Source organism: Balaenoptera physalus (assembly GCF_965194825.1).
Source record: "Balaenoptera physalus genome assembly, chromosome: 13".
NCBI classification, from domain to species: domain Eukaryota; kingdom Metazoa; phylum Chordata; class Mammalia; order Artiodactyla; family Balaenopteridae; genus Balaenoptera; species Balaenoptera physalus.
This window is the reverse complement of record NC_138892.1, coordinates 76,341,877-76,369,493: the sequence shown is the minus strand read 5'-3', so window position 1 is coordinate 76,369,493 and position 27,617 is coordinate 76,341,877.

Genomic DNA, 27,617 nt, shown 5'->3' with positions numbered 1-27,617 from the left:
GCCATGCTCTCCCTCGGCAGCTCCACTCCTGCAGGGACTCATGTTTGCTGTGAACTAGGATAGGTGGCCCTGCTTCGAAAAGCAGTCTTTTCCCCTTTGAAAATGTGGATTCTTGTAGCCTCGGAGCTGTTTGAGAAACCCTAGGAAGGCCCAGCTTCTACTCACTGCAGGCACGCCCGGTGAGGAAACGAGTATGTTCCCCCAGAGAAACAGGCTGCTTGCAAGTGTCGAGGGGAGCTTCTCAGGTGCCCAGTGGGTCCCGTTTGTTTCCCTTCGCAGCTCCCATCCCTCAGGTACTTATGCTGTGGGCTAACAAGAGTAGGTGGCTCTGCCGACAAAAGCAGCCTTTTCCCTTTGGAAACTTGGATTCTAGTGTCTCAGGGGCTGCTTGCCAAACTTTGAAGTTGCCTAGGATCTAACCTCCGTAGGTACGCTTGCGTAGCAAACGAGCACTTTGCCCCGAGAAACCGGGTTCCTGCCAGGTTGGAGGAGAGTTAATCCCGCAGACCTCGTTCCTCCTGGGAAAGCGCAAGGCCACACTGAGCCTCAGGGTAGTGCCTAAGTTTCCACCTGGCTAGCTCTGCGTGTCTCGGTTTCCATGAGGTCTCCACCGTTGTTGTGCTTCAATGGAAAGCGAGGATAGCTTTCAGGACTCCAAGCACTCTTGCCTCCGTACAGTTTCCCATGCTACCACACGGATCCCCCCCACGTCTCCTCTCTGTCTGCTGAGCCACAAGCTGCCGTGTAGGCCCTTCGGAACACTTCTTGCATGCACAGCCCAAGGCGTCACACTGCTCTCTCTCTACCTTTTGAAACCTATGTTGCCGCAGCTTCTCCCAGCTCACGAAGACCGTCAGAGCCGGTCTCATGTGCTGGGTAACGTGGAGTCATGAGGACAAGGGCCCTACCTGCACTCAGAAAAACACTCTGCTCAGCTCTCTATCTAGGAGCTCACACCGCCTGACTCGGTTTAGCAGGACGTCGATGTGAGGTCCAAGCTGAGCAAAGAGCACAATTCCTCCTTTACCCTGCTAGGCCCCAGAAGAGGTAGTGCCAACTAGGCCTCGCTCAGGCCAGCCCTCCTTCAGGGATCTTGCCACACTTTGAAGCCTGCACAGTAAAAGGTTCTTAGCGAAGTTCCCAGGGTTTCGCCATGCTCCCCCTCGGCAGCTCCACTCCTGCAGGGACTCATGTTTCCTGTGAACTAGGATAGGTGGCCCTGCTTCGAAAAGCAGTCTTTTCCCCTTTGAAAATGCGGATTCTTGTAGCCTCGGAGCTGTTTGCGAAACCCTAGGAAGGCCCAGCTTCTAGTCACTGCAGGCACGCCCGGGGAGGAAACGAGTATGTTCCCCCAGAGAAACAGGCTGCTTGCAAGTGTCGAGGGGAGCTTCTCAGGTGCCCAGTGGGTCCCGTTTGTTTCCCTTCGCAGCTCCCATCCTGCAGGTCCTTATGCTGGGTGCTAACAAGAGTAGGTGGCTCTGCCGACAAAAGCAGCCTTTTCCCTTTGGAAGCTTGGATTCTAGTGTCTAAGGGGCTGCTTGCAAAACCTTGAAGTTGCCCAGGATCTAACCTCCGTAGGTACGCTTGCGTAGCAAACGAGCACTTTCCCCCGAGAAACCGGGTTCCTGCCACGTTGGAGAAGAGTTAATCCCGCAGACCTCGTTCCTCCTGGGAAAGCGCAAGGCCACACTGAGACTCAGGGTAGTGCCTAAGTTTCCACCCGGTAAGCTCTGCGTGCCTCCGTTTCCATGAGGTCTCCACCGTTGTTGTGTTTCAATGGAAAGCGAGGATAGCTTTCAGGACTCCAAGCACTCTTGCCTCCGTACCGTTTCCCATGCTACCACACGGATCCCCCCCACGTCTCCTCTCTGTCTGCTGAGCCACAAGCAGCCGTGTAGGCCCTTCGGAACACTTCTTGCATGCACAGCCGAAGGCGTCACACTGCTCCCTCTCTACCTTTTGAAACCTAGGTTGCCGCAGCTTCTCCCAGCTCACGAAGACCGTCAGAGCCGGTCTCATGTGCTGGGTAACGTGGACTCAGTGAGGACAAGGGCCCTACCTGCACTCAGAAAAACACTCTGCTCAGCTCTCCATCCAGGCGGTCACACCGCCTGACTCGGTTTAGCAGGACGTCGATGTGAGGTCCAAGCTGAGCAAAGAGCACAATTCCTCCTTTACCCTGCTAGGCCCCGGAAGAGGTAGTGCCAACTAGGCCTCGCTCAGGCCAGCCCTCCTTCAGGGATCTTGCCACACTTTGAAGCCTGCACTGTAAAAGGTACTTAGTGAAGTTCCCAGGGTTTCGCCATGCTCCCCCTCGGCAGCTCCACTCCTGCAGGGACTCATGTTTGCTGTGAACTAGGATAGGTGGCCCTGCTTCGAAAAGCAGTCTTTTCCCCTTTGGAAATGTGGATTCTTGTAGCCTCGGAGCCGCTTGCGAAACCCTAGGAAGGCCAGGCTTCTACTCACTGCAGGCACGCCCGGGGAGGAAACGAGTATGTTCCCCCAGAGAAACAGGCTGCTTGCAAGTGTCGAGGGGAGCTTCTCAGGTGCCCAGTGGGTCCCGTTTGTTTCCCTTCGCAGCTCCCATCCTGCAGGTCCTTATGCTGGGTGCTAACAAGAGTAGGTGGCTCTGCCGACAAAAGCAGCCTTTTCCCTTTGGAAGCTTGGATTCTAGTGTCTCAGGGGCTGCTTGCCAAACCTTGAAGTTGCCCAGGTTCTAACCTCAATAGGTACGCTTGCGTAGCAAACCAGCACTTTCCCCCGAGAAACCGGGTTCCTGCCACGTTGGAGAAGAGTTAATCCCGCAGACCTCGTTCCTCCTGGGAAAGCGCAAGGCCACACTGAGCCTCAGGGTAGTTCCTAAGTTTCCACCCGGTAAGCTCTGCGTGCCTCCGGTTCCATGAGGTCTCCACCGTTGTTGTGCTTCAATGGAAAGCGAGGATAGCTTTCAGGACTCCAAGCACTCTTGCCTCCGTACAGTTTCCCATGCTACCACACGGTTCCCCCCCACGTCTCCTCTCTGTCTGCTGAGCCACAAGCAGCCGTGTAGGCCCTTCGGAACACTTCTTGCATGCACAGCCGAAGGCGTCACACTGCTCTCTCTCTACCTTTTGAAACCTAGGTTGCCGCAGCTTCTCCCCGCTGACGAAGACAGTCAGAGCCGGTCTCATGTGCTGGGTAACGTGGACACAGTGAGGACAAGGGCCCTACCTGCACTCAGAAAAACACTCTGCCCAGCTCTCCATCCAGGAGCTCACACCGCCTGACTCGGTTTAGCAGGACGTCGATGTGAGGTCCAAGCTGAGCAAAGAGCACAATTCCTCCTTTACCCTGCTAGGCCCCGGAAGAGGTAGTGCCAACTAGACCTCGCTCAGGCCAGCCCTCCTTCAGGGATCTTGCCACACTTTGAAGCCTGCACAGTAAAAGGTACTTAGCGAAGTTCCCAGGGTTTCGTCATGCTCTCCCTCGGCAGCTCCACTCCTGCAGGGACTCATGTTTGCTGTGAACTAGGATAGGTGGCCCTGCTTCGAAAAGCAGTCTTTTCCCCTTTGGAAATGTGGATTCCTGTAGCCTCGGAGCTGCTTGCGAAACCCTAGGAAGGCCAGGCTTCTACTCACTGCAGGCACGCCCGGGGAGGAAACGAGTATGTTCCCCTAGAGAAACAGGCTGCTTGCAAGTGTCGAGGGGAGCTTCTCAGGTGCCCAGTGGGTCCCGTTTGTTTCCCTTCGCAGCTCCCATCCTGCAGGTCCTTATGCTGGGTGCTAACAAGAGTAGGTGGCTCTGCCGACAAAAGCAGCCTTTTCCCTTTGGAAGCTTGGATTCTAGTGTCTCAGGGGCTGCTTGCCAAACATTGAAGTTGCCCAGGTTCTAACCTCAATAGGTACGCTTGCGTAGCAAACGAGCACTTTCCCCCGAGAAACCGGGTTCCTGCCACGTTGGAGAAGAGTTAATCCCGCAGACCTCGTTCCTCCTGGGAAAGCGCAAGGCCACACTGAGCCTCAGGGTAGTGCCTAAGTTTCCATCGGGCAAGCTTTGCGTGCCTCGGTTTCCATGAGGTCTCCACCGTTGTTGTGCTTCAATGGAAAGCGAGGATAGCTTTCAGGACTCCAAGCACTCTTGCCTCCGTACAGTTTCCCATGCTACCACACGGATCCCCCCCACGTCTCCTCTCTGTCTGCTGAGCCACAAGCTGCCGTGTAGGCCCTTCGGAACACTTCTTGCATGCACAGCCCAAGGCGTCACACTGCTCTCTCTCTACCTTTTGAAACCTAGGTTGCCGCAGCTTCTCCCAGCTCAGGAAGACAGTCAGAGCCGGTCTCATGTGCTGGGTAACGTGGACTCAGTGAGGACAAGGGGCCCTACCTGCACTCAGAAAAACACTCTGCTCAGCTCTCCATCCAGGAGCTCACACCGCCTGACTCGGTTTAGCAGGACGTCGATGTGAGGTCCAAGCTGAGCAAAGAGCACACTTCCTCCTTTACCCTGCTAGGCCACGGAAGAGGTAATGCCAACTAGGCCTCGCTCAGGCCAGCCCTCCTTCAGGGATCTTGCCACACTTTGAAGCCTGCACAGTAAAAGGTACTTAGCGAAGTTCCCAGGGTTTCGTCATGCTCTCCCTCGGCAGCTCCACTCCTGCAGGGACTCATGTTTGCTGTGAACGAGGATAGGTGGCCCCGCTTCGAAAAGCCGTCTTTTCCCCTTTGAAAATGTGGATTCTTGTAGCCTCGGAGCTGCTTGCGAAACCCTAGGAAGGCCCAGCTTCTACTCACTGCAGGAACGCCCGGGGAGGAAACGAGTATGTTCCCCCAGAGAAACAGGCTGCTTGCAAGTGTCGAGGGGAGCTTCTCAGGTGCCCAGTGGGTCCCGTTTGTTTCCCTTCGCAGCTCCCATCCTGCAGGTACTTATGCTGGGTGCTAACAAGTGTAGGTGGCTCTGCCAACAAAAGCAGACTTTTCCCTTTGGAAGCTTTGATTCTAGTGTCTAAAGGGCTGCTTGCCAAACCTTGAAGTTGCCCAGGTTGTAACCTCCGTAGGTACGCTTGCGTAGCAAACGAGCACTTTGCCCCGAGAAACCGGGTTCCTGCCAGGTAGGAGGAGAGTTAATCCCGCAGACCTCGTTCCTCGTGGGAAAGCGCAAGGCCACACTGAGCCTCAGGGTAGTGCCTAAGTTTCCACCCGGTAAGCTCTGCGTGCCTCCGTTTCCATGAGGTCTCCACCGTTGTAGTGCTTCAATGGAAAGCGAGGATAGCTTTCAGGACTCCAAGCACTCTTGCCTCCGTACAGTTTCCCATGCTACCACACGGTTCCCCCCCACGTCTCCTCTCTGTCTGCTGAGCCACAAGCTGCCGTGTAGGCCCTTCGGAACACTTCTTGCATGCACAGCCCAAGGCGTCACACTGCTCTCTCTCTACCTTTTGAAACCTAGGTTGCCGCAGCTTCTCCCAGCTCACGAAGACAGTCAGAGCCGGTCTCATGTGCTGGGTAACATGGACTCAGTGAGGACAAGGGCCCTACTTGCACTCAGAAAAACACTCTGCTCAGCTCTCCATCCAGGAGCTCACACCGCCTGACTCGGTTTAGCAGGACGTCGATGTGAGGTCCAAGCTGAGCAAAGAGCACAATTCCTCCTTTACCCTGCTAGTTCCCGGAAGAGGTAGTGCCAACAAGGCCTCGCTCAGGCCAGCCCTCCTTCAGGGATCTTGCCACACTTTGAAACCTGCACAGTAAAAGGTACTTAGCGAAGTTCCCAGGGATTCGCCATGCTCTCACTCGGCAGCTCCACTCCTGCAGGGACTCATGTTTGCTGTGAACTAGGATAGGTGGCCCTGCTTCGAAAAGCAGTCTTTTCCCCTTTGAAAATGTGGATTCTTGTAGCCTCGGAGCTGTTTGAGAAACCCTAGGAAGGCCCAGCTTCTACTCACTGCAGGCACGCCCGGGGAGGAAACGAGTATGTTCCCCCAGACAAACAGGCTGCTTGCAAGTGTCGAGGGGAGCTTCTCAGGTGCCCAGTGGGTCCCGTTTGTTTCCCTTCGCAGCTCCCATCCTGCAGGTCCTTATGCTGTGTGTTAACAAGAGTAGGTGGCTCTGCCGACAAAAGCAGCCTTTTCCCTTTGGAAGCTTTGATTCTAGTGTCTAAGGGGCTGCTTGCCAAACCTTGAAGTTGCCCAGGTTCTAACCTCCGTAGGTACGCTTGCTTAGCAAACGAGCACTTTCCCCCGAGAAACCGGGTTCCTGCCACGTTGGAGAAGAGTTAATCCCGCAGACCTCGTTCCTCCTGGGAAAGCGCAAGGCCACACTGAGCCTCAGGGTAGTGCCTAAGTTTCCACCCGGTAAGCTCTGCGTGCCTCCGGTTCCATGAGGTCTCCACCGTTGTTGTGCTTCAATGGAAAGCGAGGATAGCTTTCAGGACTCCAAGCACTCTTGCCTCCGTACCGTTTCCCATGCTACCACACGGATCCCCCCCACGTCTCCTCTCAGTCTGCTGAGCCACAAGCTGCCGTGTAGGCCCTTCGGAACACTTCTTGCATGCACAGCCCAAGGCGTCACTCTGCTCTCTCTCTACCTTTTGAAACCTAGGTTGCCGCAGCTTCTCCCAGCTCACGAAGACAGTCAGAGCCGGTCTCATGTGCTGGGTAACGTGGAGTCATGAGGACAAGGGCCCTACCTGCACTCAGAAAAACACTCTGCTCAGCTCTCTATCCAGGAGCTCACACCGCCTGACTCGGTTTAGCAGGACGTCGATGTGAGGTCCAAGCTGAGCAAAGAGCACAATTCCTCCTTTACCCTGCTAGGCCCCGGAAGAGGTAGTGCCAACTAGGCCTCGCTCAGGCCAGCCCTCCTTCAGGGATCTTGCCACACTTTGAAGCCTGCACAGTAAAAGGTACTTAGCGAAGTTCCCAGGGTTTCGCCATGCTCTCCCTCGGCAGCTCCACTCCTGCAGGGACTCATGTTTGCTGTGAACTAGGATAGGTGGCCCTGCTTCGAAAAGCAGTCTTTTCCCCTTTGAAAATGTGGATTCTTGTAGCCTCGGAGCTGTTTGAGAAACCCTAGGAAGGCCCAGCTTCTACTCACTGCAGGCACGCCCGGTGAGGAAACGAGTATGTTCCCCCAGAGAAACAGGCTGCTTGCAAGTGTCGAGGGGAGCTTCTCAGGTGCCCAGTGGGTCCCGTTTGTTTCCCTTCGCAGCTCCCATCCCTCAGGTACTTATGCTGTGGGCTAACAAGAGTAGGTGGCTCTGCCGACAAAAGCAGCCTTTTCCCTTTGGAAACTTGGATTCTAGTGTCTCAGGGGCTGCTTGCCAAACTTTGAATTTGCCTAGGATCTAACCTCCGTAGGTACGCTTGCGTAGCAAACGAGCACTTTGCCCCGAGAAACCGGGTTCCTGCCAGGTTGGAGGAGAGTTAATCCCGCAGACCTCGTTCCTCCTGGGAAAGCGCAAGGCCACACTGAGCCTCAGGGTAGTGCCTAAGTTTCCACCTGGCTAGCTCTGCGTGTCTCGGTTTCCATGAGGTCTCCACCGTTGTTGTGCTTCAATGGAAAGCGAGGATAGCTTTCAGGACTCCAAGCACTCTTGCCTCCGTACAGTTTCCCATGCTACCACACGGATCCCCCCCACGTCTCCTCTCTGTCTGCTGAGCCACAAGCTGCCGTGTAGGCCCTTCGGAACACTTCTTGCATGCACAGCCCAAGGCGTCACACTGCTCTCTCTCTACCTTTTGAAACCTATGTTGCCGCAGCTTCTCCCAGCTCACGAAGACCGTCAGAGCCGGTCTCATGTGCTGGGTAACGTGGAGTCATGAGGACAAGGGCCCTACCTGCACTCAGAAAAACACTCTGCTCAGCTCTCTATCTAGGAGCTCACACCGCCTGACTCGGTTTAGCAGGACGTCGATGTGAGGTCCAAGCTGAGCAAAGAGCACAATTCCTCCTTTACCCTGCTAGGCCCCGGAAGAGGTAGTGCCAACTAGGCCTCGCTCAGGCCAGCCCTCCTTCAGGGATCTTGCCACACTTTGAAGCCTGCACAGTAAAAGGTTCTTAGCGAAGTTCCCAGGGTTTCGCCATGCTCCCCCTCGGCAGCTCCACTCCTGCAGGGACTCATGTTTCCTGTGAACTAGGATAGGTGGCCCTGCTTCGAAAAGCAGTCTTTTCCCCTTTGAAAATGCGGATTCTTGTAGCCTCGGAGCTGTTTGCGAAACCCTAGGAAGGCCCAGCTTCTAGTCACTGCAGGCACGCCCGGTGAGGAAACGAGTATGTTCCCCCAGAGAAACAGGCTGCTTGCAAGTGTCGAGGGGATCTTCTCAGGTGCCCAGTGGGTCCCGTTTGTTTCCCTTCGCAGCTCCCATCCTGCAGGTCCTTATGCTGGGTGCTAACAAGAGTAGGTGGCTCTGCCGACAAAAGCAGCCTTTTCCCTTTGGAAGCTTGGATTCTAGTGTCTAAGGGGCTGCTTGCAAAACCTTGAAGTTGCCCAGGATCTAACCTCCGTAGGTACGCTTGCGTAGCAAACGAGCACTTTCCCCCGAGAAACCGGGTTCCTGCCACGTTGGAGAAGAGTTAATCCCGCAGACCTCGTTCCTCCTGGGAAAGCGCAAGGCCACACTGAGACTTAGGGTAGTGCCTAAGTTTCCACCCGGTAAGCTCTGCGTGCCTCCGTTTCCATGAGGTCTCCACCGTTGTTGTGTTTCAATGGAAAGCGAGGATAGCTTTCAGGACTCCAAGCACTCTTGCCTCCGTACCGTTTCCCATGCTACCACACGGATCCCCCCCACGTCTCCTCTCTGTCTGCTGAGCCACAAGCAGCCGTGTAGGCCCTTCGGAACACTTCTTGCATGCACAGCCGAAGGCGTCACACTGCTCCCTCTCTACCTTTTGAAACCTAGGTTGCCGCAGCTTCTCCCAGCTCACGAAGACCGTCAGAGCCGGTCTCATGTGCTGGGTAACGTGGACTCAGTGAGGACAAGGGCCCTACCTGCACTCAGAAAAACACTCTGCTCAGCTCTCCATCCAGGCGGTCACACCGCCTGACTCGGTTTAGCAGGACGTCGATGTGAGGTCCAAGCTGAGCAAAGAGCACAATTCCTCCTTTACCCTGCTAGGCCCCGGAAGAGGTAGTGCCAACTAGGCCTCGCTCAGGCCAGCCCTCCTTCAGGGATCTTGCCACACTTTGAAGCCTGCACTGTAAAAGGTACTTAGTGAAGTTCCCAGGGTTTCGCCATGCTCCCCCTCGGCAGCTCCACTCCTGCAGGGACTCATGTTTGCTGTGAACTAGGATAGGTGGCCCTGCTTCGAAAAGCAGTCTTTTCCCCTTTGGAAATGTGGATTCTTGTAGCCTCGGAGCCGCTTGCGAAACCCTAGGAAGGCCAGGCTTCTACTCACTGCAGGCACGCCCGGGGAGGAAACGAGTATGTTCCCCCAGAGAAACAGGCTGCTTGCAAGTGTCGAGGGGAGCTTCTCAGGTGCCCAGTGGGTCCCGTTTGTTTCCCTTCGCAGCTCCCATCCTGCAGGTCCTTATGCTGGGTGCTAACAAGAGTAGGTGGCTCTGCCGACAAAAGCAGCCTTTTCCCTTTGGAAGCTTGGATTCTAGTGTCTCAGGGGCTGCTTGCCAAACCTTGAAGTTGCCCAGGTTCTAACCTCAATAGGTACGCTTGCGTAGCAAACCAGCACTTTCCCCCGAGAAACCGGGTTCCTGCCACGTTGGAGAAGAGTTAATCCCGCAGACCTCGTTCCTCCTGGGAAAGCGCAAGGCCACACTGAGCCTCAGGGTAGTTCCTAAGTTTCCACCCGGTAAGCTCTGCGTGCCTCCGTTTCCATGAGGTCTCCACCGTTGTTGTGCTTCAATGGAAAGCGAGGATAGCTTTCAGGACTCCAAGCACTCTTGCTCTCGTACCGTTTCCCATGCTACCACACGGATCCCCCCCACGTCTCCTCTCTGTCTGCTGAGCCACAAGCTGCATTGTAGGCCCTTCGGAACACTTCTTGCATGCACAGCCCAAGGCGTCACACTGCTCTCTCTCTACCTTTTGAAACCTAGGTTGCCGCAGCTTCTCCCCTCTGACGAAGACAGTCAGAGCCGGTCTCATGTGCTGGGTAACGTGGACTCAGTGAGGACAAGGGCCCTACCTGCACTCAGAAAAACACTCTGCTCAGCTCTCCATCCAGGAGCTCACACCGCCTGACTCGGTTTAGCAGGACGTCGATGTGAGGTCCAAGCTGAGCAAAGAGCACAATTCCTCCTTTACCCTGCTAGGCCCCGGAAGAGGTAGTGCCAACTAGGCCTCGCTCAGGCCAGCCCTCCTTCAGGGATCTTGCCGCACTTTGAAGCCTGCACAGTAAAAGGTACTTAGCGAAGTTCCCAGGGTTTCGCCATGCTCTCCCTCGGCAACTCCACTCCTGCAGGGACTCATGTTTGCTGTGAACGAGGATAGGTGGCCCCGCTTCGAAAAGCAGTCTTTTCCCCTTTGAAAATGTGGATTCTTGTAGCCTCGGAGCTGCTTGCGAAACCCTAGGAAGGCCCAGCTTCTACTCACTGCAGGAACGCCCGGGGAGGAAAAGAGTATGTTCCCCCAGAGAAACAGGCTGCTTGCAAGTGTCGAGGGGAGCTTCTCAGGTGCCCAGTGGGTCCCGTTTGTTTCCCTTCGCAGCTCCCATCCTGCAGGTACATATGCTGGGTGCTAACAAGAGTAGGTGGCTCTGCCAACAAAAGCAGCCTTTTCCCTTTGGAAGCTTTGATTCTAGTGTCTAAAGGGCTGCTTGCCAAACCTTGAAGTTGCCCAGGTTGTAACCTCCGTAGGTACGCTTGCGTAGCAAACGAGCACTTTGCCCCGAGAAACCGGGTTCCTGCCAGGTAGGAGGAGAGTTAATCCCGCAGACCTCGTTCCTCGTGGGAAAGCGCAAGGCCACACTGAGCCTCAGGGTAGTGCCTAAGTTTCCACCCGGTAAGCTCTGCGTGCCTCCGTTTCCATGAGGTCTCCACCGTTGTTGTGCTTCAATGGAAAGCGAGGATAGCTTTCAGGACTCCAAGCACTCTTGCCTCCGTACAGTTTCCCATGCTACCACACGGTTCCCCCCCACGTCTCCTCTCTGTCTGCTGAGCCACAAGCTGCCGTGTAGGCCCTTCGGAACACTTCTTGCATGCACAGCCCAAGGCGTCACACTGCTCTCTCTCTACCTTTTGAAACCTAGGTTGCCGTAGCTTCTCCCAGCTCACGAAGACAGTCAGAGCCGGTCTCATGTGCTGGGTAACATGGACTCAGTGAGGACAAGGGCCCTACCTGCACTCAGAAAAACACTCTGCTCAGCTCTCCATCCAGGAGCTCACACCGCCTGACTCGGTTTAGCAGGACGTCGATGTGAGGTCCAAGCTGAGCAAAGAGCACAATTCCTCCTTTACCCTGCTAGGCCATGGAAGAGGTAATGCCAACTAGGCCTCGCTCAGGCCAGCCCTCCTTCAGGGATCTTGCCACACTTTGAAGCCTGCACAGTAAAAGGTACTTAGCGAAGTTCCCAGGGTTTCGTCATGCTCTCCCTCGGCAGCTCCACTCCTGCAGGGACTCATGTTTGCTGTGAACGAGGATAGGTGGCCCCGCTTCGAAAAGCAGTCTTTTCCCCTTTGAAAATGTGGATTCTTGTAGCCTCGGAGCTGCTTGCGAAACCCTAGGAAGGCCCAGCTTCTACTCACTGCAGGAACGCCCGGGGAGGAAACGAGTATGTTCCCCCAGAGAAACAGGCTGCTTGCAAGTGTCGAGGGGAGCTTCTCAGGTGCCCAGTGGGTCCCGTTTGTTTCCCTTCGCAGCTCCCATCCTGCAGGTACTTATGCTGGGTGCTAACAAGTGTAGGTGGCTCTGCCAACAAAAGCAGCCTTTTCCCTTTGGAAGCTTTGATTCTAGTGTCTAAAGGGCTGCTTGCCAAACCTTGAAGTTGCCCAGGTTGTAACCTCCGTAGGTACGCTTGCGTAGCAAACGAGCACTTTGCCCCGAGAAACCGGGTTCCTGCCAGGTAGGAGGAGAGTTAATCCCGCAGACCTCGTTCCTCGTGGGAAAGCGCAAGGCCACACTGAGCCTCAGGGTAGTGCCTAAGTTTCCACCCGGTAAGCTCTGCGTGCCTCCGTTTCCATGAGGTCTCCACCGTTGTAGTGCTTCAATGGAAAGCGAGGATAGCTTTCAGGACTCCAAGCACTCTTGCCTCCGTACAGTTTCCCATGCTACCACACGGTTCCCCCCCACGTCTCCTCTCTGTCTGCTGAGCCACAAGCTGCCGTGTAGGCCCTTCGGAACACTTCTTGCATGCACAGCCGAAGGCGTCACACTGCTCTCTCTCTACCTTTTGAAACGTAGGTTGCCGCAGCTTCTCCCAGCTCACGAAGACAGTCAGAGCCGGTCTCATGTGCTGGGTAACATGGACTCAGTGAGGACAAGGGCCCTACTTGCACTCAGAAAAACACTCTGCTCAGCTCTCCATCCAGGAGCTCACACCGCCTGACTCGGTTTAGCAGGACGTCGATGTGAGGTCCAAGCTGAGCAAAGAGCACAATTCCTCCTTTACCCTGCTAGTTCCCGGAAGAGGTAGTGCCAACAAGGCCTCGCTCAGGCCAGCCCTCCTTCAGGGATCTTGCCACACTTTGAAACCTGCACAGTAAAAGGTACTTAGCGAAGTTCCCAGGGATTCGCCATGCTCTCACTCGGCAGCTCCACTCCTGCAGGGACTCATGTTTGCTGTGAACTAGGATAGGTGGCCCTGCTTCGAAAAGCAGTCTTTTCCCCTTTGAAAATGTGGATTCTTGTAGCCTCGGAGCTGTTTGAGAAACCCTAGGAAGGCCCAGCTTCTACTCACTGCAGGCACGCCCGGGGAGGAAACGAGTATGTTCCCCCAGACAAACAGGCTGCTTGCAAGTGTCGAGGGGAGCTTCTCAGGTGCCCAGTGGGTCCCGTTTGTTTCCCTTCGCAGCTCCCATCCTGCAGGTCCTTATGCTGTGTGTTAACAAGAGTAGGTGGCTCTGCCGACAAAAGCAGCCTTTTCCCTTTGGAAGCTTTGATTCTAGTGTCTAAGGGGCTGCTTGCCAAACCTTGAAGTTGCCCAGGTTCTAACCTCCGTAGGTACGCTTGCTTAGCAAACGAGCACTTTCCCCCGAGAAACCGGGTTCCTGCCACGTTGGAGAAGAGTTAATCCCGCAGACCTCGTTCCTCCTGGGAAAGCGCAAGGCCACACTGAGCCTCAGGGTAGTGCCTAAGTTTCCACCCGGTAAGCTCTGCGTGCCTCCGGTTCCATGAGGTCTCCACCGTTGTTGTGCTTCAATGGAAAGCGAGGATAGCTTTCAGGACTCCAAGCACTCTTGCCTCCGTACCGTTTCCCATGCTACCACACGGATCCCCCCCACGTCTCCTCTCAGTCTGCTGAGCCACAAGCTGCCGTGTAGGCCCTTCGGAACACTTCTTGCATGCACAGCCCAAGGCGTCACTCTGCTCTCTCTCTACCTTTTGAAACCTAGGTTGCCGCAGCTTCTCCCAGCTCACGAAGACAGTCAGAGCCGGTCTCATGTGCTGGGTAACGTGGAGTCATGAGGACAAGGGCCCTACCTGCACTCAGAAAAACACTCTGCTCAGCTCTCTATCCAGGAGCTCACACCGCCTGACTCGGTTTAGCAGGACGTCGATGTGAGGTCCAAGCTGAGCAAAGAGCACAATTCCTCCTTTACCCTGCTAGGCCCCGGAAGAGGAAGTGCCAACAAGGCCTCGCTCAGGCCAGCCCTCCTTCAGGGATCTTGCCACACTTTGAAGCCTGCACAGTAAAAGGTACTTAGCGAAGTTCCCAGGGTTTCGCCATGCTCTCCCTCGGCAGCTCCACTCCTGCAGGGACTCATGTTTGCTGTGAACTAGGATAGGTGGCCCTGCTTCGAAAAGCAGTCTTTTCCCCTTTGAAAATGTGGATTCTTGTAGCCTCGGAGCTGTTTGAGAAACCCTAGGAAGGCCCAGCTTCTACTCACTGCAGGCACGCCCGGTGAGGAAACGAGTATGTTCCCCCAGAGAAACAGGCTGCTTGCAAGTGTCGAGGGGAGCTTCTCAGGTGCCCAGTGGGTCCCGTTTGTTTCCCTTCGCAGCTCCCATCCCTCAGGTACTTATGCTGTGGGCTAACAAGAGTAGGTGGCTCTGCCGACAAAAGCAGCCTTTTCCCTTTGGAAACTTGGATTCTAGTGTCTCAGGGGCTGCTTGCCAAACTTTGAAGTTGCCTAGGATCTAACCTCCGTAGGTACGCTTGCGTAGCAAACGAGCACTTTGCCCCGAGAAACCGGGTTCCTGCCAGGTTGGAGGAGAGTTAATCCCGCAGACCTCGTTCCTCCTGGGAAAGCGCAAGGCCACACTGAGCCTCAGGGTAGTGCCTAAGTTTCCACCTGGCTAGCTCTGCGTGTCTCGGTTTCCATGAGGTCTCCACCGTTGTTGTGCTTCAATGGAAAGCGAGGATAGCTTTCAGGACTCCAAGCACTCTTGCCTCCGTACAGTTTCCCATGCTACCACACGGATCCCCCCCACGTCTCCTCTCTGTCTGCTGAGCCACAAGCTGCCGTGTAGGCCCTTCGGAACACTTCTTGCATGCACAGCCCAAGGCGTCACACTGCTCTCTCTCTACCTTTTGAAACCTATGTTGCCGCAGCTTCTCCCAGCTCACGAAGACCGTCAGAGCCGGTCTCATGTGCTGGGTAACGTGGAGTCATGAGGACAAGGGCCCTACCTGCACTCAGAAAAACACTCTGCTCAGCTCTCTATCTAGGAGCTCACACCGCCTGACTCGGTTTAGCAGGACGTCGATGTGAGGTCCAAGCTGAGCAAAGAGCACAATTCCTCCTTTACCCTGCTAGGCCCCGGAAGAGGTAGTGCCAACTAGGCCTCGCTCAGGCCAGCCCTCCTTCAGGGATCTTGCCACACTTTGAAGCCTGCACAGTAAAAGGTTCTTAGCGAAGTTCCCAGGGTTTCGCCATGCTCCCCCTCGGCAGCTCCACTCCTGCAGGGACTCATGTTTCCTGTGAACTAGGATAGGTGGCCCTGCTTCGAAAAGCAGTCTTTTCCCCTTTGAAAATGCGGATTCTTGTAGCCTCGGAGCTGTTTGCGAAACCCTAGGAAGGCCCAGCTTCTAGTCACTGCAGGCACGCCCGGTGAGGAAACGAGTATGTTCCCCCAGAGAAACAGGCTGCTTGCAAGTGTCGAGGGGAGCTTCTCAGGTGCCCAGTGGGTCCCGTTTGTTTCCCTTCGCAGCTCCCATCCTGCAGGTCCTTATGCTGGGTGCTAACAAGAGTAGGTGGCTCTGCCGACAAAAGCAGCCTTTTCCCTTTGGAAGCTTGGATTCTAGTGTCTAAGGGGCTGCTTGCAAAACCTTGAAGTTGCCCAGGATCTAACCTCCGTAGGTACGCTTGCGTAGCAAACGAGCACTTTCCCCCGAGAAACCGGGTTCCTGCCACGTTGGAGAAGAGTTAATCCCGCAGACCTCGTTCCTCCTGGGAAAGCGCAAGGCCACACTGAGACTCAGGGTAGTGCCTAAGTTTCCACCCGGTAAGCTCTGCGTGCCTCCGTTTCCATGAGGTCTCCACCGTTGTTGTGTTTCAATGGAAAGCGAGGATAGCTTTCAGGACTCCAAGCACTCTTGCCTCCGTACCGTTTCCCATGCTACCACACGGATCCCCCCCACGTCTCCTCTCTGTCTGCTGAGCCACAAGCAGCCGTGTAGGCCCTTCGGAACACTTCTTGCATGCACAGCCGAAGGCGTCACACTGCTCCCTCTCTACCTTTTGAAACCTAGGTTGCCGCAGCTTCTCCCAGCTCACGAAGACCGTCAGAGCCGGTCTCATGTGCTGGGTAACGTGGACTCAGTGAGGACAAGGGCCCTACCTGCACTCAGAAAAACACTCTGCTCAGCTCTCCATCCAGGAGCTCACACCGCCTGACTCGGTTTAGCAGGACGTCGATGTGAGGTCCAAGCTGAGCAAAGAGCACAATTCCTCCTTTACCCTGCTAGGCCCCGGAAGAGGTAGTGCCAACTAGGCCTCGCTCAGGCCAGCCCTCCTTCAGGGATCTTGCCACACTTTGAAGCCTGCACTGTAAAAGGTACTTAGTGAAGTTCCCAGGGTTTCGCCATGCTCCCCCTCGGCAGCTCCACTCCTGCAGGGACTCATGTTTGCTGTGAACTAGGATAGGTGGCCCTGCTTCGAAAAGCATTCTTTTCCCCTTTGGAAATGTGGATTCTTGTAGCCTCGGAGCCGCTTGCGAAACCCTAGGAAGGCCAGGCTTCTACTCACTGCAGGCACGCCCGGGGAGGAAACGAGTATGTTCCCCCAGAGAAACAGGCTGCTTGCAAGTGTCGAGGGGAGCTTCTCAGGTGCCCAGTGGGTCCCGTTTGTTTCCCTTCGCAGCTCCCATCCTGCAGGTCCTTATGCTGGGTGCTAAGAAGAGTAGGTGGCTCTGCCGACAAAAGCAGCCTTTTCCCTTTGGAAGCTTGGATTCTAGTGTCTCAGGGGCTGCTTGCCAAACCTTGAAGTTGCCCAGGTTCTAACCTCAATAGCTACGCTTGCGTAGCAAACCAGCACTTTCCCCCGAGAAACCGGGTTCCTGCCACGTTGGAGAAGAGTTAATCCCGCAGACCTCGTTCCTCCTGGGAAAGCGCAAGGCCACACTGAGCCTCAGGGTAGTTCCTAAGTTTCCACCCGGTAAGCTCTGCGTGCCTCCGTTTCCATGAGGTCTCCACCGTTGTTGTGCTTCAATGGAAAGCGAGGATAGCTTTCAGGACTCCAAGCACTCTTGCTCTCGTACCGTTTCCCATGCTACCACACGGATCCCCCCCACGTCTCCTCTCTGTCTGCTGAGCCACAAGCTGCATTGTAGGCCCTTCGGAACACTTCTTGCATGCACAGCCCAAGGCGTCACACTGCTCTCTCTCTACCTTTTGAAACCTAGGTTGCCGCAGCTTCTCCCCTCTGACGAAGACAGTCAGAGCCGGTCTCATGTGCTGGGTAACGTGGACTCAGTGAGGACAAGGGCCCTACCTGCACTCAGAAAAACACTCTGCTCAGCTCTCCATCCAGGAGCTCACACCGCCTGACTCGGTTTAGCAGGACGTCGATGTGAGGTCCAAGCTGAGCAAAGAGCACAATTCCTCCTTTACCCTGCTAGGCCCCGGAAGAGGTAGTGCCAACTAGGCCTCGCTCAGGCCAGCCCTCCTTCAGGGATCTTGCCGCACTTTGAAGCCTGCACAGTAAAAGGTACTTAGCGAAGTTCCCAGGGTTTCGCCATGCTCTCCCTCGGCAACTCCAGTCCTGCAGGGACTCATGTTTGCTGTGAACGAGGATAGGTGGCCCCGCTTCGAAAAGCAGTCTTTTCCCCTTTGAAAATGTGGATTCTTGTAGCCTCGGAGCTGCTTGCGAAACCCTAGGAAGGCCCAGCTTCTACTCACTGCAGGAACGCCCGGGGAGGAAAAGAGTATGTTCCCCCAGAGAAACAGGCTGCTTGCAAGTGTCGAGGGGAGCTTCTCAGGTGCCCAGTGGGTCCCGTTTGTTTCCCTTCGCAGCTCCCATCCTGCAGGTACATATGCTGGGTGCTAACAAGAGTAGGTGGCTCTGCCAACAAAAGCAGCCTTTTCCCTTTGGAAGCTTTGATTCTAGTGTCTAAAGGGCTGCTTGCCAAACCTTGAAGTTGCCCAGGTTGTAACCTCCGTAGGTACGCTTGCGTAGCAAACGAGCACTTTGCCCCGAGAAACCGGGTTCCTGCCAGGTAGGAGGAGAGTTAATCCCGCAGACCTCGTTCCTCGTGGGAAAGCGCAAGGCCACACTGAGCCTCAGGGTAGTGCCTAAGTTTCCACCCGGTAAGCTCTGCGTGCCTCCGTTTCCATGAGGTCTCCACCGTTGTTGTGCTTCAATGGAAAGCGAGGATAGCTTTCAGGACTCCAAGCACTCTTGCCTCCGTACAGTTTCCCATGCTACCACACGGTTCCCCCCCACGTCTCCTCTCTGTCTGCTGAGCCACAAGCTGCCGTGTAGGCCCTTCGGAACACTTCTTGCATGCACAGCCCAAGGCGTCACACTGCTCTCTCTCTACCTTTTGAAACCTAGGTTGCCGTAGCTTCTCCCAGCTCACGAAGACAGTCAGAGCCGGTCTCATGTGCTGGGTAACATGGACTCAGTGAGGACAAGGGCCCTACTTGCACTCAGAAAAACACTCTGCTCAGCTCTCCATCCAGGAGCTCACACCGCCTGACTCGGTTTAGCAGGACGTCGATGTGAGGTCCAAGCTGAGCAAAGAGCACAATTCCTCCTTTACCCTGCTAGTTCCCGGAAGAGGTAGTGCCAACAAGGCCTCGCTCAGGCCAGCCCTCCTTCAGGGATCTTGCCACACTTTGAAGCCTGCACAGTAAAACGTACTTAGCGAAGTTCCCAGGGTTTCGCCATGCTCTCACTCGGCAGCTCCACTCCTGCAGGGACTCATGTTTGCTGTGAACTAGGATAGGTGGCCCTGCTTCGAAAAGCAGTCTTTTCCCCTTTGAAAATGTGGATTCTTGTAGCCTCGGAGCTGTTTGCGAAACCCTAGGAAGGCCCAGCTTCTACTCACTGCAGGCACGCCCGGTGAGGAAACGAGTATGTTCCCCCAGACAAACAGGCTGCTTGCAAGTGTCGAGGGGAGCTTCTCAGGTGCCCAGTGGGTCCCGTTTGTTTCCCTTCGCAGCTCCCATCCTGCAGGTCCTTATGCTGGGTGCTAACAAGAGTAGGTGGCTCTGCCGACAAAAGCAGCCTTTTCCCTTTGGAAGCTTTGATTCTAGTGTCTAAGGGGCTGCTTGCCAAACCTTGAAGTTGCCCAGGTTCTAACCTCCGTAGGTACGCTTGCTTAGCAAACGAGCACTTTCCCCCGAGAAACCGGGTTCCTGCCACGTTGGAGAAGAGTTAATCCCGCAGACCTCGTTCCTCCTGGGAAAGCGCAAGGCCACACTGAGCCTCAGGGTAGTGCCTAAGTTTCCACCCGGTAAGCTCTGCGTGCCTCCGTTTCCATGAGGTCTCCACCGTTGTTGTGCTTCAATGGAAAGCGAGGATAGCTTTCAGGACTCCAAGCACTCTTGCTCTCGTACCGTTTCCCATGCTACCACACGGATCCCCCCCACGTCTCCTCTCTGTCTGCTGAGCCACAAGCTGCATTGTAGGCCCTTCGGAACACTTCTTGCATGCACAGCCCAAGGCGTCACACTGCTCTCTCTCTACCTTTTGAAACCTAGGTTGCCGCAGCTTCTCCCCTCTGACGAAGACAGTCAGAGCCGGTCTCATGTGCTGGGTAACGTGGACTCAGTGAGGACAAGGGCCCTACCTGCACTCAGAAAAACACTCTGCTCAGCTCTCCATCCAGGAGCTCACACCGCCTGACTCGGTTTAGCAGGACGTCGATGTGAGGTCCAAGCTGAGCAAAGAGCACAATTCCTCCTTTACCCTGCTAGGCCCCGGAAGAGGTAGTGCCAACTAGGCCTCGCTCAGGCCAGCCCTCCTTCAGGGATCTTGCCGCACTTTGAAGCCTGCACAGTAAAAGGTACTTAGCGAAGTTCCCAGGGTTTCGCCATGCTCTCCCTCGGCAACTCCACTCCTGCAGGGACTCATGTTTGCTGTGAACGAGGATAGGTGGCCCCGCTTCGAAAAGCAGTCTTTTCCCCTTTGAAAATGTGGATTCTTGGAGCCTCGGAGCTGCTTGCGAAACCCTAGGAAGGCCCAGCTTCTACTCACTGCAGGAACGCCCGGGGAGGAAAAGAGTATGTTCCCCCAGAGAAACAGGCTGCTTGCAAGTGTCGAGGGGAGCTTCTCAGGTGCCCAGTGGGTCCCGTTTGTTTCCCTTCGCAGCTCCCATCCTGCAGGTACATATGCTGGGTGCTAACAAGAGTAGGTGGCTCTGCCAACAAAAGCAGCCTTTTCCCTTTGGAAGCTTTGATTCTAGTGTCTAAAGGGCTGCTTGCCAAACCTTGAAGTTGCCCAGGTTGTAACCTCCGTAGGTACGCTTGCGTAGCAAACGAGCACTTTGCCCCGAGAAACCGGGTTCCTGCCAGGTAGGAGGAGAGTTAATCCCGCAGACCTCGTTCCTCGTGGGAAAGCGCAAGGCCACACTGAGCCTCAGGGTAGTGCCTAAGTTTCCACCCGGTAAGCTCTGCGTGCCTCCGTTTCCATGAGGTCTCCACCGTTGTTGTGCTTCAATGGAAAGCGAGGATAGCTTTCAGGACTCCAAGCACTCTTGCCTCCGTACAGTTTCCCATGCTACCACACGGTTCCCCCCCACGTCTCCTCTCTGTCTGCTGAGCCACAAGCTGCCGTGTAGGCCCTTCGGAACACTTCTTGCATGCACAGCCCAAGGCGTCACATTGCTCTCTCTCTACCTTTTGAAACCTAGGTTGCCGTAGCTTCTCCCAGCTCACGAAGACAGTCAGAGCCGGTCTCATGTGCTGGGTAACATGGACTCAGTGAGGACAAGGGCCCTACTTGCACTCAGAAAAACACTCTGCTCAGCTCTCCATCCAGGAGCTCACACCGCCTGACTCGGTTTAGCAGGACGTCGATGTGAGGTCCAAGCTGAGCAAAGAGCACAATTCCTCCTTTACCCTGCTAGTTCCCGGAAGAGGTAGTGCCAACAAGGCCTCGCTCAGGCCAGCCCTCCTTCAGGGATCTTGCCACACTTTGAAGCCTGCACAGTAAAAGGTACTTAGCGAAGTTCCCAGGGTTTCGCCATGCTCTCACTCGGCAGCTCCACTCCTGCAGGGACTCATGTTTGCTGTGAACTAGGATAGGTGGCCCTGCTTCGAAAAGCAGTCTTTTCCCCTTTGAAAATGTGGATTCTTGTAGCCTCGGAGCTGTTTGCGAAACCCTAGGAAGGCCCAGCTTCTACTCACTGCAGGCACGCCCGGTGAGGAAACGAGTATGTTCCCCCAGACAAACAGGCTGCTTGCAAGTGTCGAGGGGAGCTTCTCAGGTGCCCAGTGGGTCCCGTTTGTTTCCCTTCGCAGCTCCCATCCTGCAGGTCCTTATGCTGGGTGCTAACAAGAGTAGGTGGCTCTGCCGACAAAAGCAGCCTTTTCCCTTTGGAAGCTTTGATTCTAGTGTCTAAGGGGCTGCTTGCCAAACCTTGAAGTTGCCCAGGTTCTAACCTCCGTAGGTACGCTTGCTTAGCAAACGAGCACTTTCCCCCGAGAAACCGGGTTCCTGCCACGTTGGAGAAGAGTTAATCCCGCAGACCTCGTTCCTCCTGGGAAAGCGCAAGGCCACACTGAGCCTCAGGGTAGTGCCTAAGTTTCCACCCGGTAAGCTCTGCGTGCCTCCGTTTCCATGAGGTCTCCACCGTTGTTGTGCTTCAATGGAAAGCGAGGATAGCTTTCAGGACTCCAATCACTCTTGCTCTCGTACCGTTTCCCATGCTACCACACGGATCCCCCCCACGTCTCCTCTCTGTCTGCTGAGCCACAAGCTGCATTGTAGGCCCTTCGGAACACTTCTTGCATGCACAGCCCAAGGCGTCACACTGCTCTCTCTCTACCTTTTGAAACCTAGGTTGCCGCAGCTTCTCCCCTCTGACGAAGACAGTCAGAGCCGGTCTCATGTGCTGGGTAACGTGGACTCAGTGAGGACAAGGGCCCTACCTGCACTCAGAAAAACACTCTGCTCAGCTCTCCATCCAGGAGCTCACACCGCCTGACTCGGTTTAGCAGGACGTCGATGTGAGGTCCAAGCTGAGCAAAGAGCACAATTCCTCCTTTACCCTGCTAGGCCCCGGAAGAGGTAGTGCCAACTAGGCCTCGCTCAGGCCAGCCCTCCTTCAGGGATCTTGCCGCACTTTGAAGCCTGCACAGTAAAAGGTACTTAGCGAAGTTCCCAGGGTTTCGCCATGCTCTCCCTCGGCAACTCCACTCCTGCAGGGACTCATGTTTGCTGTGAACGAGGATAGGTGGCCCCGCTTCGAAAAGCAGTCTTTTCCCCTTTGAAAATGTGGATTCTTGTAGCCTCGGAGCTGCTTGCGAAACCCTAGGAAGGCCCAGCTTCTACTCACTGCAGGCACGCCCGGTGAGGAAACGAGTATGTTCCCCCAGAGAAACAGGCTGCTTGCAAGTGTCGAGGGGAGCTTCTCAGGTGCCCAGTGGGTCCCGTTTGTTTCCCTTCGCAGCTCCCATCCCTCAGGTACTTATGCTGTGTGCTAACAAGAGTAGGTGGCTCTGCCGACAAAAGCAGCCTTTTCCCTTTGGAAACTTGGATTCTAGTGTCTCAGGGTCTGCTTGCCAAACCTTGAAGTTGCCTAGGATCTAACCTCCGTAGGTACGCTTGCGTAGCAAACGAGCACTTTGCCCCGAGAAACCGGGTTCCTGCCAGGTTGGAGGAGAGTTAATCCCGCAGACCTCGTTCCTCCTGGGAAAGCGCAAGGCCACACTGAGCCTCAGGGTAGTGCCTAAGTTTCCACCTGGCTAGCTCTGCGTGTCTCGGTTTCCATGAGGTCTCCACCGTTGTTGTGCTTCAATGGAAAGCGAGGATAGCTTTCAGGACTCCAAGCACTCTTGCCTCCGTACAGTTTCCCATGCTACCACACGGATCCCCCCCACGTCTCCTCTCTGTCTGCTGAGCCACAAGCTGCCGTGTAGGCCCTTCGGAACACTTCTTGCATGCACAGCCCAAGGCGTCACACTGCTCTCTCTCTACCTTTTGAAACCTATGTTGCCGCAGCTTCTCCCAGCTCACGAAGACCGTCAGAGCCGGTCTCATGTGCTGGGTAACGTGGAGTCATGAGGACAAGGGCCCTACCTGCACTCAGAAAAATACTCTGCTCAGCTCTCCATCCAGGAGCTCACACCGCCTGACTCGGTTTAGCAGGACGTCGATGTGAGGTCCAAGCTGAGCAAAGAGCACAATTCCTCCTTTACCCTGCTAGGCCCCGGAAGAGGTAGTGCCAACAAGGCCTCGCTCAGGCCAGCCCTCCTTCAGGGATCTTGCCACACTTTGAAGCCTGCACAGTAAAAGGTACTTAGCGAAGTTCCCAGGGTTTCGCCATGCTCTCCCTCGGCAGCTCCACTCCTGCAGGGACTCATGTTTGCTGTGAACTAGGATAGGTGGCCCTGCTTCGAAAAGCAGTCTTTTCCCCTTTGAAAATGTGGATTCTTGTAGCCTCGGAGCTGTTTGAGAAACCCTAGGAAGGCCCAGCTTCTACTCACTGCAGGCACGCCCGGTGAGGAAACGAGTATGTTCCCCCAGAGAAACAGGCTGCTTGCAAGTGTCGAGGGGAGCTTCTCAGGTGCCCAGTGGGTCCCGTTTGTTTCCCTTCGCAGCTCCCATCCTGCAGGTCCTTATGCTGGGTGCTAACAAGAGTAGGTGGCTCTGCCGACAAAAGCAGCCTTTTCCCTTTGGAAGCTTGGATTCTAGTGTCTCAGGGGCTGCTTGCCAAACCTTGAAGTTGCCCAGGTTCTAACCTCAATAGGTACGCTTGCGTAGCAAACCAGCACTTTCCCCCGAGAAACCGGGTTCCTGCCACGTTGGAGAAGAGTTAATCCCGCAGACCTCGTTCCTCCTGGGAAAGCGCAAGGCCACACTGAGCCTCAGGGTATTTCCTAAGTTTCCACCCGGTAAGCTCTGCGTGCCTCCGTTTCCATGAGGTCTCCACCGTTGTTGTGCTTCAATGGAAAGCGAGGATAGCTTTCAGGACTCCAAGCACTCTTGCTCTCGTACCGTTTCCCATGCTACCACACGGATCCCCCCCACGTCTCCTCTCTGTCTGCTGAGCCACAAGCTGCATTGTAGGCCCTTCGGAACACTTCTTGCATGCACAGCCCAAGGCGTCACACTGCTCTCTCTCTACCTTTTGAAACCTAGGTTGCCGCAGCTTCTCCCCGCTGACGAAGACAGTCAGAGCCGGTCTCATGTGCTGGGTAACGTGGACTCAGTGAGGACAAGGGCCCTACCTGCACTCAGAAAAACACTCTGCTCAGCTCTCCATCCAGGAGCTCACACCGCCTGACTCGGTTTAGCAGGACGTCGATGTGAGGTCCAAGCTGAGCAAAGAGCACAATTCCTCCTTTACCCTGCTAGGCCACGGAAGAGGTAATGCCAACTAGGCCTCGCTCAGGCCAGCCCTCCTTCAGGGATCTTGCCACACTTTGAAGCCTGCACAGTAAAAGGTACTTAGCGAAGTTCCCAGGGTTTCGTCATGCTCTCCCTCGGCAGCTCCACTCCTGCAGGGACTCATGTTTGCTGTGAACTAGGATAGGTGGCCCTGCTTCGAAAAGCAGTCTTTTCCCCTTTGGAAATGTGGATTCCTGTAGCCTCGGAGCTGCTTGCGAAACCCTAGGAAGGCCAGGCTTCTACTCACTGCAGGCACGCCCGGGGAGGAAACGAGTATGTTCCCCCAGAGAAACAGGCTGCTTGCAAGTGTCGAGGGGAGCTTCTCAGGTGCCCAGTGGGTCCCGTTTGTTTCCCTTCGCAGCTCCCATCCTGCAGGTCCTTATGCTGGGTGCTAACAAGAGTAGGTGGCTCTGCCGACAAAAGCAGCCTTTTCCCTTTGGAAGCTTGGATTCTAGTGTCTCAGGGGCTGCTTGCCAAACCTTGAAGTTGCCCAGGTTGTAACCTCCGTAGGTATGCTTGCGTAGCAAACGAGCACTTTGCCCCGAGAAACCGGGTTCCTGCCAGGTAGGAGGAGAGTTAATCCCGCAGACCTCGTTCCTCGTGGGAAAGCGCAAGGCCACACTGAGCCTCAGGGTAGTGCCTAAGTTTCCACCCGGTAAGCTCTGCGTGCCTCCGTTTCCATGAGGTCTCCACCGTTGTTGTGCTTCAATGGAAAGCGAGGATAGCTTTCAGGACTCCAAGCACTCTTGCCTCCGTACAGTTTCCCATGCTACCACACGGTTCCCCCCCACGTCTCCTCTCTGTCTGCTGAGCCACAAGCTGCCGTGTAGGCCCTTCGGAACACTTCTTGCATGCACAGCCCAAGGCGTCACACTGCTCTCTCTCTACCTTTTGAAACCTAGGTTGCCGCAGCTTCTCCCAGCTCACGAAGACAGTCAGAGCCGGTCTCATGTGCTGGGTAACATGGACTCAGTGAGGACAAGGGCCCTACTTGCACTCAGAAAAACACTCTGCTCATCTCTCCATCCAGGCGGTCACACCGCCTGACTCGGTTTAGCAGGACGTCGATGTGAGGTCCAAGCTGAGCAAAGAGCACAATTCCTCCTTTACCCTGCTAGGCCCCGGAAGAGTTAGTGCCAACTAGGCCTCGCTCAGGCCAGCCCTCCTTCAGGGATCTTGCCACACTTTGAAGCCTGCACTGTAAAAGGTACTTAGCGAAGTTCCCAGGGTTTCGCCATGCTCCCCCTCGGCAGCTCCACTCCTGCAGGGACTCATGTTTGCTGTGAACTAGGATAGGTGGCCCTGCTTCGAAAAGCAGTCTTTTCCCCTTTGGAAATGTGGATTCTTGTAGCCTCGGAGCCGCTTGCGAAACCCTAGGAAGGCCAGGCTTCTACTCACTGCAGGCACGCCCGGAGAGGAAACGAGTATGTTCCCCCAGAGAAACAGGCTGCTTGCAAGTGTCGAGGGGAGCTTCTCAGGTGCCCAGTGGGTCCCGTTTGTTTCCCTTCGCAGCTCCCATCCTGCAGGTCCTTATGCTGGGTGCTAACAAGAGTAGGTGGCTCTGCCGACAAAAGCAGCCTTTTCCCTTTGGAAGCTTGGATTCTAGTGTCTCAGGGGCTGCTTGCCAATCCTTGAAGTTGCCCAGGTTCTAACCTCAATAGGTACGCTTGCGTAGCAAACCAGCACTTTCCCCCGAGAAACCGGGTTCCTGCCACGTTGGAGAAGAGTTAATCCCGCAGACCTCGTTCCTCCTGGGAAAGCGCAAGGCCACACTGAGCCTCAGGGTATTTCCTAAGTTTCCACCCGGTAAGCTCTGCGTGCCTCCGTTTCCATGAGGTCTCCACCGTTGTTGTGCTTCAATGGAAAGCGAGGATAGCTTTCAGGACTCCAAGCACTCTTGCTCTCGTACCGTTTCCCATGCTACCACACGGATCCCCCCCACGTCTCCTCTCTGTCTGCTGAGCCACAAGCTGCATTGTAGGCCCTTCGGAACACTTCTTGCATGCACAGCCCAAGGCGTCACACTGCTCTCTCTCTACCTTTTGAAACCTAGGTTGCCGCAGCTTCTCCCCGCTGACGAAGACAGTCAGAGCCGGTCTCATGTGCTGGGTAACGTGGACTCAGTGAGGACAAGGGCCCTACCTGCACTCAGAAAAACACTCTGCTCAGCTCTCCATCCAGGAGCTCACACCGCCTGACTCGGTTTAGCAGGACGTCGATGTGAGGTCCAAGCTGAGCAAAGAGCACAATTCCTCCTTTACCCTGCTAGGCCACGGAAGAGGTAATGCCAACTAGGCCTCGCTCAGGCCAGCCCTCCTTCAGGGATCTTGCCACACTTTGAAGCCTGCACAGTAAAAGGTACTTAGCGAAGTTCCCAGGGTTTCGTCATGCTCTCCCTCGGCAGCTCCACTCCTGCAGGGACTCATGTTTGCTGTGAACTAGGATAGGTGGCCCTGCTTCGAAAAGCAGTCTTTTCCCCTTTGGAAATGTGGATTCCTGTAGCCTCGGAGCTGCTTGCGAAACCCTAGGAAGGCCAGGCTTCTACTCACTGCAGGCACGCCCGGGGAGGAAACGAGTATGTTCCCCCAGAGAAACAGGCTGCTTGCAAGTGTCGAGGGGAGCTTCTCAGGTGCCCAGTGGGTCCCGTTTGTTTCCCTTCGCAGCTCCCATCCTGCAGGTCCTTATGCTGGGTGCTAACAAGAGTAGGTGGCTCTGCCGACAAAAGCAGCCTTTTCCCTTTGGAAGCTTGGATTCTAGTGTCTCAGGGGCTGCTTGCCAAACCTTGAAGTTGCCCAGGTTGTAACCTCCGTAGGTATGCTTGCGTAGCAAACGAGCACTTTGCCCCGAGAAACCGGGTTCCTGCCAGGTAGGAGGAGAGTTAATCCCGCAGACCTCGTTCCTCGTGGGAAAGCGCAAGGCCACACTGAGCCTCAGGGTAGTGCCTAAGTTTCCACCCGGTAAGCTCTGCGTGCCTCCGTTTCCATGAGGTCTCCACCGTTGTTGTGCTTCAATGGAAAGCGAGGATAGCTTTCAGGACTCCAAGCACTCTTGCCTCCGTACAGTTTCCCATGCTACCACACGGTTCCCCCCCACGTCTCCTCTCTGTCTGCTGAGCCACAAGCTGCCGTGTAGGCCCTTCGGAACACTTCTTGCATGCACAGCCCAAGGCGTCACACTGCTCTCTCTCTACCTTTTGAAACCTAGGTTGCCGCAGCTTCTCCCAGCTCACGAAGACAGTCAGAGCCGGTCTCATGTGCTGGGTAACATGGACTCAGTGAGGACAAGGGCCCTACTTGCACTCAGAAAAACACTCTGCTCATCTCTCCATCCAGGCGGTCACACCGCCTGACTCGGTTTAGCAGGACGTCGATGTGAGGTCCAAGCTGAGCAAAGAGCACAATTCCTCCTTTACCCTGCTAGGCCCCGGAAGAGGTAGTGCCAACTAGGCCTCGCTCAGGCCAGCCCTCCTTCAGGGATCTTGCCACACTTTGAAGCCTGCACTGTAAAAGGTACTTAGCGAAGTTCCCAGGGTT